Below are 17,135 nucleotides of genomic sequence, written 5' to 3'. Positions count from 1 at the left end.
AGCAGAGAGCTCCCTCCCCAAGAGTTGAGAAGATGGAGCCAAGTTGATGTAAAGTTTCTTATCTTTCCTCCTTTTCACCTCAAACTCTCTTCAAGAAATACTCTTTCCTCTTGAAAACAATCATCTATCTCACTTGTAAAAGATCCAAAGTCAAAGCCTTGGGAAATACACACCTTTAGGAGAGGGAAGAATTGCGTAATGGTTAAAATGTATACTTGAGTCAAATCTTGGCCACACCGTTATTTATGTTACTATTTTTTGTCCTTAGTTTTCTCACCTATAAAATAGGGATAGTAACAGTTTATACCACATATGGTTTCTGTGAGAATTAGTTGAATTAATACCTGGAAAGTGCTTGTAACAGTATCTGTCATAGAGTAGCTATTTGGTACAAGTTAGCCCTCTCATTACCATCTATCATGTCTAATAACATCCCCTCAATCTTTTCTTTTGTTGTTGTATTTTTTAATTTGATTTAAATTTATTTTATACATTCAATTATTATACATCAGTTAGCTTGTCAAGTGAATTAACCCAACACAAATACACTTCACACCAGTCTAGCTGAAGGTACTATACACGTTATCATCAACAGATAATAACCCATTTCTGTATCCCATAAATGTCTTGCCTCTCCCTTTTTCTCCTTGATTCCTTGAGAACCCTTTAGACTCTAGGATTTATCTCCATTGCCTCAGCTCATCTACTTTAAAACTCGTGCTTTGGTTTCCTTGACATTCAAACATCTTTCCACCTCTCTAAACTTTCTTCCCTCTCTTGTATTGTGGGGATATTAGAAACCTAAGACCTGGTGTAACAAATTAGCACAAACCTGGTAAGTTAAAACAAGAGGGATTAATTATATCACAGTTCTAGAGGCCAGACGCCTGAAATCAAGATGTTGCTTGGCCATGTCCCTCCGCAAGCTTTGGAAGAGAATCTGGTTCTTGCCGCCTTGAGCTTCTCACAGGTGTCCCTGTTCCTTACTGTGTCTTGCCTTATGACCACAGCACTCCAATCTCTGACTCTGGTCACATCCCCTTCTCCTCCCCGCTCTTGTCTAATTCCCTTCTGCCTGTCTCTTGTAAGGTCACTTATAACGACAACCTGGATAACGGATGATAATCTCTTTATCTCAAAATCCATCATTTAATCACATATGCAGAGACTTTCCAAATAAGGTAACATTCACAGGTTCTGTAGTTAAGAATATGCTGACAAATCTTTGAGAATCACTGTCAACCCAGCACAGTTAGAATTTTCCAGCGTTTTGACTTTGACATTCTCTTCCCTACAGTCCATACATCTTTAGGTATCTATATGATCCTAAGTGATTTTATGGACTCATGTCTTCAACCGTCACGTCTGTATGATCAGATCCCTGAGTCATTTCTTCTGCTTTTCTCTGTCTCTTACATTTCAAGGCCACCTTTCCTACTTGGTCTGAATTTTCTCCTGAGAAACTCAGTAAGTCCACAAAACCACAATGCATTTTAATATTTTGGTGACAAAATCAAAAGCTCAGATTTCCTTTAAGGTCTTCATGTATTTTCTTCACTGCTCAAAAAAGTTCTTTCCAAAAAGCAAGAATTTTTCTCAATTAAAAAAAATTCCTACGTGTTTTTTCTCTAGCTCACTTCCAAAGTGTGCTATTTCTGGCTGCGATGTGCAGTTAGAAGTGTGCCTGTGTAAAAGTGATCTGCTTTCATTTAAATGCCATCCCTGTGATTCAGAACTGTGTGCCATGGCAACATTTGAGGTTTTACCAATGTTTTACAACTTGCAGCGATAGTGTCTATGTGTTGCATCACTCTTCTTGTCATTTCTTAAATTACATTTCGAGCCACTGAAAAACTATGTTTTGAGAGTCACCGCCATGAGAAAACATAAGACTCATCTATTTCTCATTAAGAAAAATACAATCTGTAAAAGGGGATATCTATTCTTTGAATGTGTTGCCCCAGTATTCATGTGCTGAAATTTGGTTTGACAAGATTAAGAGGCGGTAACGTAATCCAATCGTGATATTAAGAGTCGGGCCTTGGGGGGGGGGGTGTTTGGGATTAGATGAAATCATCAGGATGGGAGCCCTCTAACCAACTATTGGAAGCTTTATAAGAAGAACAGACACACAGAGATGTGTTTACTCTTGTTCTGTCTTGCCATTTGATGCCCTGCACTGTCTCAGAACTCTACGGAGGCCCCACCAACAAAGGATCCTCATCAGATGTGGCTCCTTCACCTTGGACCTCCAAAATAGTCATGCTCTAGTAAATCATCCAACCTCAGATATTTCTCTCATTAGCAATGCAATGAACTAAAACGGGAATATTTATTTCTAGCTTTCTCTCGAACCGCAAAACAAATAGCAAATCAGTGTTTCACCTTCCTGGGACACTGACGCAATGGAGGTGAAAACGTTATGGGCTGCTTTCAGGTCTGGATTTACCTTCCCAAACTTTCTGGAGCTTTTTTAATATCCTCCCTTATTTGGCTCAGAATAAAATGTTTATAAACATTTCATCTCATATTCTAGAGAGGGAAAAGCTCACACATTTAGAAATACATATAGAAAAGAAGGTACCTTATGTGTCATTAGCCTAGGGATAGTGCTGTCAGGTGAGACAGATTTGTGCGACCTCAGTGAGGTAAGCTCTGAAAGATCGAGAGCAAATAGATTCTGAGAAGCTTTGAGCATCAGGACAAGTGGGTAAATGAGTGGTCTGAGATACTGAAAACATACAGGACCCTTTCAAGATCTAAAGACAGAGTGCCGCTTAGTCTCAGTAGGCCTGACGGCAGGATTTGTTATAGACCAAACGCCCTCCATCACCCCAGGTTCTCGGGCATGCCACGTCTCTTTCAGTTTTGTCTTCCTATACCATGCCAGACTACTTGCCAGACTGACATCAGCACATTACACAAATCTGGCAGTACCAACACATCAAAACCAAGAAGAACTTCCTGCCAAGATGTTGTCATTTGTAATTTTGACAGTTATATGTCTAAAGCCACATTAACTTGGCATTCCAAAATTTTGAAGAGAATAAAATGGTAAGGAAAGGACTGTATATAATACTACCCAGATTTAACTTCATCCCAATAGCTATATGAAGACTTTATAGACTAAGAAAGGATGAGAGCCTGTGAGAATGTTTAAACAGCATTACTTGAATTCAAATCCAGTGCTGCAGAAAGATTATGATATTTCCTCTCCTTCAAATCTACCTATAGGTTCTCTATAGCTTTTTTTTTTTTTTTTAAGTTTTTGCCATAGAGGGAGAGACAGATGAACAGAGAAACAGAGAGAAGGAAAGTGAGAAATCATTCCTGGCGGGGGCGGGTGGGGGGAGGGCGAATGGCCGCACCACAGTCCTTTCATCCTTTCTCCTCCATTCTCCTCTTGGGATTTTGGGCATGCATGTATATGTGCCCGGTGTGATTTTAAAGCCACTAGGTCTGGGACTCAAACCATGGCCAACCACGTGGGAGCCCAGTGCCTTAACCACTATGCCATTTGCTGGCCCTGTTTATAGCCATTTTGAAACTTCTTTATCTTCTTTTATGAGGGCTGAATTAGTGTCTCTTTTTCACCTACGGAATTCTACTAGAAGAGAGGCCAGCAAGTGGCATGGTGGTTAAGAGCGCTGGACACTCACAAGGTTGACCATGGTTCAAGTCCTGGACCTGGTGGCTTGCTTTCTCACTTTCTCTCTTGCTCTCTCACTCTGTCCCTTTCTGGTCAAGTTAAAATAAGTAAATAAATAAATAAAGTTAAATAAAATAATTCTTTAAAAAATAATTCTACTAGAAGGACTTTATTTCAGGAAACATTAGTGGCAGAGTAGATTATTACCCCCATTTCATATCTTCTCTCTGCCCTGTGATTTGTCTGTACAGAGAAAATGAATACCTTTCTTTCAATACTAGTTAGAATTGGTCATCATGACTTGCTTTGGCCAAGGCGATGTTTGTGGACATGACAGGAGCAAAGATGTGAAACACTCTTGTGTAGTTCTGGCTTGATCTCTGGTACTTCTGTCATCATGAAAAGCACATATCCTGAGTAGCTTTGGATCTCAGAATGAGACACGTGGAACAGAATCAAGCAGCCTGCAGCCACGAGCCACACCCCATGCAACATAGCCAAGATTGGTCAACAACAACCTGTTTGTGTATACAGAACCCAACAGCTAAAAATAATGAGGCTCTGAAAGAATTCTCTCTCTACATTCACCCCAGCAGAAAAAGGACAAAATGTCTCTGAAAATTTGAACTCAAACGTTCCACTGTGGATACCACACTTCCACCCACAGTAGAAGAGGGACACTAGCACAGAGCTAATTCACATTATAGGAAAGTGAACAAGTACACGGCAATAGAAATCTACACTAAAGAAGTGGCAAGAAGTGAGTATATCACCAGATGACTGAAAATCACAGCAGAATCTCAATAGGAAAGTACTAAGAAATACTTCCCCACATGATACAATACCACGATAACTCCTCACCAGCAATGGATAGAACACAAGAAATCACAGAAACATCAGAAAATTCCAAATATTTATCATAACTAAACGCAATGAGATCCAAGAGAAAACAGACAACCAATACCAGGAAATGAGAAAATCTTTCCATGGCTTGAAGGAGGAACTCCATAAAGAGTCAGACACTCTGAAAAAGAAAGAATACCACAAGTAACTAAATGCCAACAAACTAGAAAACATAGATGAGATGGACAAATTTCTAGACATGTACTAGTTACCTAGGCTGAATCAGGAAGAAATGGAAAACATGAATAGACTAATAACAAGTGATGAGATTGAATCAGTAATAAACATTCTCCCAGGTCCACATGTCTTCACTTCTTAATTATACAAAACTTTTAAAGAAGAGCTAATTTCAATTCTCCTAAACTATTTCTAAAAATCCAAAGAAAGGAACTCTCCCAACTCTTTCTATGAAGCCTCCATTATCTTAATACCAAAATCAGACAAGGACATAACAAAAAAAGAAAGAAAGAAAACTACAGACCAACATCCATGAGGAATATTAATGCAAAAATTCTCAGTAAGATACTAGCAAATCGAATCCAACAGCATTTTAAGATTATGTGCCACAGCTAGGTAGGCTTCCTCCCAGGGATACAAGGATGGCTAAACTTATGTAAAACAACAAATGTAATATATCACATTAACAGAAAAGATTATAAAAACATATGATCATATCCACAGATGCAAAAAAAAAAGCATTTGTTAAAATACAACATTGTTTCATGATCAAGACTTTCAACAAAAGGAGTAAAAGGGACATTCCTCAACACAATAAACACCATATATGACAGACTCATTGCTAACATCATACTCGATAGAGAAAAGCTGGAAGCTTAAATTCATCCACTTTGATGAAACCTCTCTCACTAAACACTGGAACAAAACAAAACTGCCCCCTTTTTCTATCCTTTTCAACTTAGTTCTGGAAGCTCTAGGCAATGCAGTCACACAGAGAGGAAAATAAAATGCATTCACACAGGAAAAGAAGAAACTAAACTGTCCCTATTTGCAGATGATATAGCTATAAAAAATAAACAATCAAAACCAAAAAACAACAACAGAAAAAGGAATTTATAAAGAAACTCCTGTAAGTGATAAATAAATTCAGTAAAGTAGCAGGATACAAAAGCAATACACAAAAGTCAATAGCATTTTTTTACTGCAACAATGAAGAAAAATGACAGACTGAGACAGAACTGAAGAAAGTAACCCAATTTACAATAGCTAGAAAAGAAATGAGATACCTAGGAATAAACCTAACCAACGAAGTGAAAGAAACCTACAAAGAAAATTATGAAAAACCGAAAAAAGAAATTGACTATGATAGGAAAAAAAGTAAAAAAAAAGACATCCTGTGTTCTTGGATTGGAAGAATTTATATAATCAAAATGTTAGTTCTATACAAATTAATTTACATATTCAATGTAATTCCAATCAATTTGCCAGTGATATTCTTCAAAGAATAGGAAAAAATCATAAAATTTTTCTGGAGTCATAAAATAACCCATATCACCAAGGCAATACTGTGCAAAAGAATAAAGTAGGAGGCATCACACTAACAAACTTCAAAATATAGTACAAAGCAGTGATAGTCAAAATAGCAAGGTTCTAGCACAAAAAGAGACACATAAACCAAGAGACAGAATAGAGAATCCGGAACTAAGCCCCAAATCATACAGCCAATTGATCTTTGACAAAGGGTACAAGACAATGCTGTGGAGGAAAGTCTTTTCAGCGAATGGTGCTAGAAGAACTGGATATCCACCTGCAAAAAATTGAAACTGGACTCCTATTTCTCACTATAAACATGAATCAACTCAAAATGGATCAAAGATTTAAATGTAAAGCTTCTAAATATAAAACTACTTGTAGAGAACTTAGGAGAAACGTGACAATATTGGAGTAGGCAAAGATTTCTACAATAAGACCTATGAAGCACAGGTAACAATCACCAAAACAGACAAGTGGGATTACAAGAAGATTAAAAAAAAAAACAAAAAATAAACAAAAAAAACAAGCAAACAAACAAAAAAAAAACTTGCTCACCGTGAAGAAAAAAGCTTCATTGCAGTGAAGGCTCAATCCAGAGTATGAGAGAAAACATTTGCAAATTATGTCGCAGACAAGGAATTGATAACCAGAATATACAGGGAACTTAAGCACTCACCAGTAAAATAACGAATGATCCAATTAAAAATGGACAAATAAGAAGAATAGACAATTCTCTAAAGAAGACATATGAATGGCTAAAAAGCATATTGAAAAAATGTTCAAAGTCTCTTGTTATAAGGGAAATGCAAATTAAAACCACAGTGAGCTACCATTTAACACCAGTTAGAATGGCTATGATGACAAAAATAAAGAACATCAAGTTCTGGCAAGGCTGTAATGAAAACGGAACCATCTTACACTGTTGGTGGGAATGTATAAAAAATTAGTACAACCTCTGTGGAAAACACTATGGAAGTTTTAAAAAAAACCTACAAATAGAACTACCACGTGATCCAATAATCTCACTCCTTGATATTTACCCAAAGGATAGGGAAACAGAGTTGAAAGACACTTGCACATCCATGTTTATTGCAACATTATTCACAGTAGCTAAGCCATAAAATGAACCTAAGTGTGCATGAACTGATGATGACTGGTTTGAACAACTGTGGCACATATATACTATGGAATATTACTCACCCATAAAAAACAATGAGACCCAATCATTTGATTCAAAGTGGATAAATATAAGATTTAATGTTAAGAGCCAGACTTTGAAAGATACACACTGTATATCCCTGCTCAATACGTACCAAATGTCTGCACTCTGTAACAGAAATGGAAAGATCCAAAGATATGATAGTAGAAGGGGTAAATATACATACCAGAGACTGTAAGGGAGGGGAATGGGTAGTAGAGTGTAGATGGGAGGGACAAAGGGAAGAAACATTTAACATACAAAAGAAAGTAAAGTCCTCTGTTGAAAAAAAAATCCTGCAATTTTTACTTACTTAAAAAATTAGTTTTTAAAAATGATACATAATGCCATTAAGGAACTGCAAATTAAAACAATGAGATATACCTATTACAATGGTAAAAATAAAAAAGTACTGACAACCCCATATGCTGCTAAGGATACAGAGCAACAGGAGCTCTTCATTCACTGCTGAAGAGAATACATAGTAGTGCAGCCACTTGGGAAGACAATTTGGAAGTTTCTTACAAAACTAAACATACTTTTACCATATGATCCAGCAGTCACACTGCTTGTTATTTACACAAATGAGATGAAAACTTATATCACCTAAAAATCTACATGTGAAGGTTTACTGTAGCTTGATTCATAATTGCCAAACTTTGGAAGCAACCAAGATGTCCTTTAGTAAGTCAACAGGCAAATAAAATGTGGTATAGTCACACAATGGACTATTATTTACCTCTCAAGAGAAATGGGCTATCAAGCCATAAAAAGGCGTGGTGGAAACTTAAAAGTATATTACTAAGTAAAAGAAGCTGATCTGAAAGACTACTTATTGTATGTTTTCTACTATATGACATCCAAAAAAAAAAGGCCAAACTATGGATACAGTAAAAAGATTAATGGCTGCCAAGGAGGACAGAAAAGATAGAAATGAGATGGAGCCAGCAGGTTGTATAGTGGTTATGCCACTGGACTCCCACATGGTTGACCGTGGTTTGAATCCCAGACCCGGTGGCTTGAAACTCAGGCCGGGTATGTGTGTGTGTGTGTGTGTGTGTGCCCCCAAGATCTCAGGAGGAGAATGGAGGAGAAGAGATTGAGGAGTGGCCATCTTCCCTAGGGGGTAATTCTCACTTTCCCCTCTCTCTGTCTGTGTCTCTGTCTCTCTCTCTCCGTGCATGTGCCCTAGGTCAAAAACTTCTACAAAACGAAAACAAAAGAAAAGGTATAAATGAATAGACAGAATAGAGAGAATTTTTTTTGAGAGAGAGATTTTTGCTATATGGTGTGTGCATTCACCAGAGAGACAGGGGGAGAGAGAGAAAGTGAGAAAACTTCCTGGGGGGATGGCCGTGGTGCAAGCCCTTCTCCTCCATTCTCTTCTTAGGATTTTGGGCACACATGCACATGTGCCCAGAGTGAGTTTTAAGTGGCTGGGCCTTGGATTTGAACTGGGAGTCTAGCTACGTAACCATCTGCTGGTCCCAGAACAGAGGGAGTTTTTAATACAATAAAACTATTCTAACTATTCTATATACTGCAATGGTGGATATATGTTTCATCAATTTGTCAAAACCCATGGAATATACAATACCAAGAGTGAGTCCTAATGTAAACTATAGACTTTGGGTAATGATGTATCAGTGTAGGTTCATCATCAGCTGTAATAAATGTACTACTCTAGTGTGGAAGGTAATAGTGGAGAAGGTCATACATGTGTGAGGTAGAAGCTACATAGGAATTCTCTGTAGCTTCCACGTAGTTTTGCTGTGAACCTTATGCTACTCTTAAACTGCAAGACTGGAAGATATAAAAGCACAGAGAACAAAAGTGGATACTAGAGACAGTGTGGGAGGAGGGTAGGAAATGGGGAGGGTGAAAGGAGAGAATCTAAAGGAAAAAGAAGCAAAATATTTAAGGAACACAAAAATGGAAAATTATATGTTGATGATAATATGGATAATATCTTTAACTGCACTAATATACAGTGTATTCATGGTGGGAAAATTCATTTTGCAATCTGTAATGATACATAGTGAAAATGTATAAAAATTTTTATAGTAAAGTCTATTTTTAAAAAGATGCTATTCACAGTGAGGACATAATGAAACAGTGGCTCTTAAACATGGCTATCTCATCATTTACAATTAGGCAATTTGGCATACTTTAAAAAATCATACCTATATATTTAGCATATCTCAAATTGCAACTACATGCTATTTATTAGTACTTAAAAATAGGATAATATCCTTGAATCCAATAATTCAAACTCTAGGCAGTTATCTTAAGAAAATGATCAGACATACTAAGATTTAGGTACAAATATGCTCCAAGCAGAATTTTATGTAGCATAGAGAAGAAGTAGAAAGATGGGCAAAAGATGGGCATTTGTGTTGAGTGGATATTGGAGCAGTCTACTATACTATCTTATAGTACAATAGCTATGAAGCTTTTGGTGACTTATTGAGTTACTATGTGAGCCTCAGTTTCCTCTTTTGAAAAATGGGAGTTTAAACTCATTCCTTGACCACAGAAGGCATAAAACACACTGTGATGCTTAGCTACATGGGAAGGTCCCAGGTTCTCATCCCAAGATCTCTCTGAACATGCTTGTGTGTATGTGCTCTCTGTTCATTCTTCAGCATTCTCCAAGTGCTCTGTGGCCTAGAAGCTGTCCCTAAAGACTGCAATACCTGGGCTCCGTTTCAGGCTTTGAGTTGACCTCAGCCAATGAGAGGCACCAGCGAAAGCTGGAGGTGGGAAGAGACAGAGGTTAAGCTACTTCTCTCCTGCTTCCTCTCTCCTTCAGCACTTCTGAGAGCCCTGCACAAGGTCCACTCCAATTAGGTAACCTCTTTCTATGGCTCTTGCTGATATTAGCCTTGCCTTTTTCAGAACAGTAAAGACTCTTTACTGTTACGTGACCTTTGGTGTTCTTTTACCTAGCCACTCCTTTGTTACATAAGAGGTCCCTTTATTAAAATCTGGTTATTTATTGGAATTTGGCTTCCTCTCTAAACCTTGACTATTAGAGTGCTGGAAATTCTTTTCAATTTTAACAGTTAATGTTCTACATCCTTGTAAATCAAAACATCACTGGAAATTTCCTGGAAGATCCCAAATACTTCATATTTGCTACTTTTACCTATCCCCCCACTCCCAATCTTCTCATCTTTAGGCACCTTTTTTCTTCCCCACTGCTCTGGAGACTAATCTAAACCCTGATTTTTCACTTTGCCTTATCCTGTGATACTGAATTTATCCTAAATCTCTAAATCTTAGAGAAACACGGAGAGAGCTATTATAGCTTTTCTGTCACCGCTTGGAAATTTGAACCTTTTCATTATGTACTGTGGACTGAGGAACCAAGTAACCAAAAGCCCCAAGTAGAAAGAAATTTTATATGACAGAAAATTGTCATAGGTCTGTGGGTTCAGACCTTCGGCCCAGGGATCTTGACAAGCTGGAGGACTGGGGGCAAGGGATCACACTGTGACAGGGTGCTTCTCTTTCTTTCTAATTTGTACAGGCACACACAATCTTTATCATAAGTTTAAAAATAAATCATCTTAAAAGAAAGAAAATTGTCATAGGTGATATTAAAAAGTGTGACTAGAGGGCCAGCCAGGTGCTGTGGTGGTTAAGGTGGCTGAATCCCACATGGCTGACTCACTCCATGGTTCAAGTCTCAGAACTGTCAGCTTGGAAAAAACACTGGGTGTGTGTGCATGCATGCCCAAAATCCCAAGAGGAGAGTGGAGAAGGGACTGTGGCGTGGCCATCCCATCAGTGGGTGATTTCTCACTCCCCCCCCTTTCTTACTCTCTCTCTGTATCTTTATGGTGAGCATATTTAAAAATCTAGCTAGAAATAGGCAAAATAATTACACGGCTTAAAATTAATACCTTGAGAAAGAGCTCTTTTCGAGATCATTGAGCCCTTTAAGAAACATTCATCAAGAACTTTCTCTGTGCCACACACTAATGATGCAGAGATTAAAGGACAGAGTTCTTGCACTCAAGAGCTCACAGTCTGACAGAGGAGGCTCCCCTCAGTGGTCAAGTAGCAAAGAGCAAGGACATTTAATGTAATATTGAGGACATGAATACATCCTGGGTTTAAAAAAAAAAATGAAAATCAAGGTCATTTAGTTTCTCCTTAAGAAACTCGTGAGAAATCTCTGGTTTCCCTTTTTAAAAATTAACTATTTGGTATTTTTCAAAAGAGGGCAACATGGTCAAATAGCATCACACCCCTGGGAGGCAACAAAAATAGCTAAATAGAAACTAGGTATTCACTAGATGTGATGAAACCCACACATTGTAAAAAGTACACAGTAGAGTTAAAAATTTCAGTGGAATCGCTTGTTAAATATTCCCAAGCAAGCAATTTAAATAACATAGGAATGTTATTTTTTAAATCCTTGGACTCAATATTTCACCTTTTCTTGCTAGTCCCCCCCTTCCAAATGCTTCTAGAAATGAAACACAACATAGTTGACTACTAGAAACATCAAATAATAACCAATAACCCCCTAAAGGGAATAATGCTTATGAAAGATATTGGTCATGTGAGCAAATGAGCAAAATTTACCCTTGGTAAACTCAAGGACAGAAACAAGGATGATAAAGACAGATTCCGTGTCTGCAAGAGGAGGAAGTTCTCTTAAAGAAAAAAAGGTGTGCAGAAGTAACCCTAACAGAAGAGAGATATCAAGGTGCACAAGGTAGACTGTGTACAGACTACGTCATCTCTATGGGGAGGAAGAGGTGGGCACGTTTCTTCTGTAACAAGCCAGAGAGAAAATATGTTGAGCTTTGTGAGCCATATGGTCTCTGCTTCAACTACTCAACTCTGTACTTGTAGCCCAAGAAGCAGCCATAGACAATATATAAATGGGTGACTGTAGCTGAGTTCCAGTAGAACTTAGACAGCTAAGTCGTGGGATGGATTTGGCTATAGTCTGCCAACTCCTGGCATAGAAAGCTGGAGTAGAAGCTTATCGGAGAAGGCTTCACAAAGAGTAGTAAGAAGGAAGAGGTGCTCAGTTATGAGCATGTTTAAAACGTATAATAGTAACATTGGCTGTTTAGATGAAAAGTAAAGATTGTGACAACTTACTTTTGTATGAGAATGTTTTTAATTTTAGGGAATTTGGGCCAGGTAGTGGTACACTGGTAACACAACTGGACCATATGGGAAATATCTCAGGTTCACAGACCAGGCCCTTCCTGAGCACAGGTGGTATACAAGCTTGCCTGTGGTCTGGGCCAGCTAATACAGGGGGTAGTCTGTGACATGAAGATCCTGTTGGTGTCTCTCTTTCTCTGTCTGTTTCTCTCTCCCTCTGAGAAGAAATAAATAAATAAATTGACTTTTTTTTTTTTTGAGAGGCTTTTGCTCTAGGGCGTGTGCACTCACCAGAAAGACAGAGAGAGGCAGAGAGACAGAAAGTGAGAAGTCACCCCCCAGGGGTGATGGCCATGCCGCAATCCCTTCTCCTCCATTCTCCTCTTGGGATCTTAGACACGCACGCCCACATGCCCGGCATGAGTTTCAAGCCACCGGGTCCGGGACTCAATCCCCAGTCAACTACATGGAAGTCCAGTGACATAGCCATTACGCCAACTGCTGGTCCCAATATACTGACTCTTTTAATTTAGAGAATTCATGAGGCATTGAATGCTGCACTGAGTGAAATCTTCATGTTAAGGCAATGAGGAATCACTGAAGGTATGTGAGCACAGTGGCAGGGAGTAGGGGTGGGGTGGTTCTGCATCATTAGTGTGGGGATTTAAGAAGACAGCTCTTCTTCCAGTGGAGCAACACATGACAGGCATGGCAACCCAGATCAGAGTGGCCAGTGGGAAACAGATTACGAAGAGTCTGAAAGTAGATGCTGTAGATTTTGATTTCCTTTTTGATGCTTAGGGGTAAATGAGAGGAAATCGTCGAAACTGACTTCAGACCTGAAGACAGTCATAGAAATAAGAACATGGATGGGATATTTTTAATAGGCAAGATGTTAAATTCAGCTTTGAATATACTGGGTCTCTGGCTCCCCTGGGACATCTAAATAAAAAATGTTCACCCAGCACTGCCATAAATAGAGGTGTGGAGCTTAGAAATGTGTCTGTCTGGAGGTCTTTGCCTAAAGAGCAATGCTGAAATTTTGAAAGAGGCTGCAATTTCTGGAGAAGAGACAGAGATCACAGATAAAATCCTGAGGGAATTTTCTACCAGCAACTAGGAGAGTAGCCAAAGTATCAATAACAGCAACAGTCGTAGCATTTGTTGAGGGTTTACTATGTGCCGGGCATTATTCCAAGAGCGATAAGTGTATTAACTCATTCATCATCACATTAACTATTCATGGCCCATGCACATCCTTCATCATGATTTTACAGATGTCAAAACTGAAGTGCAGAGGTTGTAACTTAACAAAGGTCACACAAAAGTGACACAGTCAGGATTTGAGCCCCACTAGCCAGTTCAGCAATATTGCTTTCAGGTGAAGGGAGTCAAAGGGACTGCATAGGAAAGGCAAGTCAAAGGCGGCAAGAACTGGTCAGGTGCAGTGGCACAGCGGTAACGCAATGCTCTACGATGTTGGAGCCATAAGAGAGAGGAGGATCCTGGGTTTTTGTCTCAGGGTCTCTCTTTACATGCCAGCACTTGACTGCAGTGCCTGTAATCCTGGGTGGCTGGGGATGGAGGTGTGTTGCAGGATGAACATCCCATTGAGGGGTGCCTCTCTCTCTCACTCACTCTCCCTCATAGAAAAAATAAGTAAATACACTTTAAACAGTGTTTTTAAAAGTTGAGAACTGAGAAGAAAAAGGTTTAAGGTGGGTTTAAATAGCAATGGGTATCAGATACTAGGCGTTTGTGCGTGCATGCCCAAAATCTTTAGAGGAGAATACAGAAGGAATTTTTGGTGTGAGGTCACTCCCTCTTGCAGGTGATTTCTCACCTTCCCCCTCCCCTCACCCCCATCTCTCTCTGGCAAGTGCACATGCCCTATAGTAAAAACTAAAAACAGAAGAAGAAGGAGAAGGAGGAGGAGGAGGAGGAAGAGGAGGCGGAGGAGGAGAAATGGATGGCAAAACACAGAAACTGAAGAAAGAGAAGTTAGGAAGTAAATAAAGGACGCTCAATGAATCTAACATACTGAATGCAGGTCATGTGGTCAACAGAATAATGGCTCTGCTAAAATGTTGAGTGCCAATTCTTGGAACCTATGACTATGTCACTTTCCATGGCAAAAGCAGCTTTGTAGATTTGATTAAGGACTTTGAGTTGGGGAGATTATCCTGGGATATTTGAGGGATGGAGCAATCTAATCTCATGAGACCTTAAAAGCAGAGATTCTTTTGTGGCCAGTGTCAGAAACAGATGTTATGTTGCTGATTTTGAAAACCGAGGGAGGAGTCATTAAGCAAGGAAGCTGCAGCTCTAGAAGCTGGAAAAGCAACCAGATTCTCCCCGAGAGCCTCCGGAAGGAAGGCAGCCCGTGGACAACTTCATTTTCGCCCAGTGAGGTCTGGATCAGACTTTTCAAAATTTCTTTTATACATTCAATCACTTATGTCACTTAGCTTGTAAAGTGAATGTTCCAACATGAATACGAACTTCTAACTTCCAAAGCTAGGATCTAACTAAATTGTGACTATTTAAGCCACTGGTGGGGTGAGTTGTTACCATAGCAGTAGATAACTACTGATAATACAGATCCTTATTTCTCCTTAAGCTGATCAATATTTCCAAAAATAATTTCAAGCCTTTGCTCCATCAGTTTGACCCAGAGCCAACACAGCCCCTTGAGGTCTAAGGTGTGGTAATGTGGGGGCCCTGTGAATGAGAGATACGGTAACATTGGCTTTGTTTGAACTTCCTCAATCAATATTTAATTTACTTAACTGACCATAAAACAAATGTGAATTCAGAGAAATCTAAAAATGTATCAAAACTAACTCCAGAATCCAAGCCACTAAGTATATACTGATTTAATAGCTTTATGCTACAAATGGTGCTATTACATATTTAGCTAAATAATGTGCCTCTAGAGACTCTTGGCTTAACAAATGTTTGAAAACCAGGAACGAAATGACATTAAATTATGTCGATTTTGAAATGTAACTTTTTAATCAAATTTACAATGATTAATTCATAGGATCTATGTATGTTATTTATGTGGATTTGAGTTATAAAGTTGATCTTAACTAATTTCAGTGCTGACTTAATTAAATTTCTGCAATTAATAATGAATGAAAATCCTTCTGGCAGACAACTGTTATATTTTAAGGCCCGTTTGAAATGCCTTGAACTATTTTTTAAATAGCATTTCATTTTCATTAAATATTTATTTAAAACAATTTACCCCCTACTAATTTAGCAAAAGGATTTGAGATAGCTTAAAGCAAGGCATATATTCACACATTCCCATTTTATAGGATCTTTTAAATTTCGTTTGTCATCACTGTTACATAGTGCTGGAAGCCTGTCTTGAAAGTCAAATTTCAATGTATTATTGAATCAAATAGCTGGAATCAAGTATGCACCATCTCAGTAATGTAAATAATGTAAGCCTAAGCTAACCACAGTTGGCAACTGCCTCATTAAGTAAATGCTGGACAGCAAGATCATATCTCATAGAAAATAAGGAGGCAAGAGGATTAAAAAAACATGGCATTTTGATGTTGATTTATTAAAGCTAAAATGACCTTTCTTGAAATTAAAAAATGTATTTAAAAAATACCTATTTAGTGACCACAGTAAGCTATATAGCCTCACATATGTGCTATAGTATATTCATTCTACCCACAGAATTTCATGCCTAAAGCCAACTTTTGTTCACAGATATGTATATATCAGCTGAACTTACTATTGAAAGTATTTAGATTAATTAAGATATTTTGTGAATCAATACAATGTGGTAAAGACTAAAGGGATGGAAAGCAACTGCAGATACCAGAGACAGGGTGGGAGGAGAAAAGGAGGGGAAAAAATAGATATATACAAGAAACAAGAAATGGAAAATTATTTGTTGATGATGTATGATTAAGCCATTTTACAGTATATTCTGGCTGGAAAATTGCATTTTGTGTGCTGTGATGGTGTTCAATGGAAGTATATAAAATAAATAATTTTTAAAAACACATGGTATTAATTTTTCAAATACATATGACCAAGAGGCCACCAATCTCCAAATGCATGGGCTTTAAATGCCTGCTAAAATAGGCTGCCTTCTATTGGAACACACCTACACTCATGTCTATGGCTGTTTTTGCACTGCAACGGTAGAACTGCGTAGCTGTAACAGAATTTATGGTGCTCCAAGTTGAACACATTTACTCTCTAGTCCTTTAAAAAAGTACGCCTACCTCATTTCTTAGGTCAATATTGCCAGGGTATTTGAAAAACATGAACCTACTGAAAAATCACCCCGCAGGGGGGATGGCCACTCTGCAGTCCCTTCTCCTCCATTCTCCTCTTGGGATCTTGGGCACGCATGCACATGCATCCAGTGTGAGTTTAAGCCACTGGGTCCATGACTCGAACGGCAGTCGACTACATGGGAATCCAGTGACATAGCCATTACGCCAACTGGTCCCTATAATTATATAGACCTACTGAGAAATCACCCCGCAGGGGGGATGGCCACTCTGCAGTCCCTTCTCCTCCATTCTCCTCTTGGGATCTTGGGCACGCATGCACATGCATCCAGTGTGAGTTTAAGCCACTGGGTCCATGACTCGAACGGCAGTCGACTACATGGGAATCCAGTGACATAGCCATTACGCCAACTGGTCCCTATAATTATATATTAATGATTTGATTATTGAGAAATATATTAATGATTAAGAGACTAAGCTCTGGAATGGGTATACC

This window comes from Tupaia chinensis, unplaced genomic scaffold (assembly GCF_000334495.1).
Source record: "Tupaia chinensis unplaced genomic scaffold, TupChi_1.0 Scaffold000054_1, whole genome shotgun sequence".
Classification (NCBI taxonomy): Eukaryota; Metazoa; Chordata; class Mammalia; order Scandentia; family Tupaiidae; genus Tupaia; species Tupaia belangeri.
Note: the sequence above shows the minus strand (reverse complement) of the source record.